The sequence below is a fragment of the Notothenia rossii genome (assembly GCF_949606895.1).
Source record: "Notothenia rossii genome assembly, chromosome: 8".
Lineage (NCBI taxonomy): Eukaryota > Metazoa > Chordata > Actinopteri > Perciformes > Nototheniidae > Notothenia > Notothenia rossii.
Genome location: NC_136906.1, coordinates 36,694,284 through 36,695,665, shown reverse-complemented (window position 1 = coordinate 36,695,665; position 1,382 = coordinate 36,694,284).

The following is a 1,382-nucleotide window of genomic DNA, read 5'->3' as shown; positions in this document are numbered from 1 at the left end:
ATTGCTGCCAAAGGAGGGTCAACCAGTTATTAAATCCAAGGGTTCACATACTTTTTCCACCCTGCACTTTGAATGTTTACATGGTGTGTTCAATAAAAACATAAAAACATATAATTGTTTGTGTGGTTTTAGCTTAAGCAGACTGTGTTTGTCTATTGTTGTGACTTAGATGAAGATCAGAACACATTTTATGACCAATTTATGCAGAAATCCAGGTAGTTCCAAAGGGTTCACATGGGTTTTCTTGCAACTGTATATGTAAAGTACCATGTGTACAAACAATATATAACTTATTCTCTTCTGTTGAACATGTTGGATTGTGTATTGTCCGAGTCAGGGTCCTTTTTATTTTACTGTAACTTTGGAAGTTGTATTACCAATGCTTACTGTTTATTTGATAACAATTTGGTTATGCAATTAACAAAAACAACAAGGTTTGGGTTCGTTCTTCAGATGACTGTGACGTTAACGTGTAAGCTCAATAATGAACTCCAGCTCAACCAACCATATTGTAATATCTAACTAATCATCTTGAAATATGACATTAATAATTGTAATATACACACATCTTATTGTGAGGTTGATTTCACATACACTACTTCGACATTAGCTTGTCTACATACTTGAGCATAGCCAATTTAAATTAACCTTAGCGATGCATACAGATCCTACCTAAATAATAAAATATCTCTCTAAGTTACAAGGATGACCTTATTTTATCAACCTCAAACAGAAGCAGTTTGTTCTACAGTATTATCCCACTTTACACTTAACACTTTTCTATTTCGTTTTAACCTTTATATATACAGTCTATGGTTTTAACTTGGAGGCTACGATTAGCATTGTTAGCACCAATGTAGCTACCACTCGCTTACACCAGGCTTACACGCTAGCTGATTCAAATCATAAACACATAAATAAAGTACTCAAATTTCACTTACCGCAAAACCGCATTCATGCACCGTCTGTTTTAACCGCAGAGCGTGTCACAATAGTCCGATATATAAGCATGAAGAACAAACAAACACGGCCGGGGTTGTTTCCCTGTATGAACTGACCAGGCAGAGTCCCTGTAGCTAGCTTCACGGAGCAGCTAGCAGAGAGACAAGAAGCTAACAGCAGCAGTCACTTGACAGAGCTGTCACTCAATGTGACCACGCCCTAATTTATGCAAAAACTGTAAGACCTAATATAAATAAAAGGGTCGTGTTAGAAAACAATTCACTCACAGATCCATAATCATGAAGGTGGAATCTAACTATATCCATAATAATATGTATTGCAGCCATGGGTAGAAACATGTTTTATTCTGCTGTAAAATTGGGCATTTTAACATGGAAATTATGAAAATTGCTCCTTTCTGCAGTCATCGCCTATCGGCC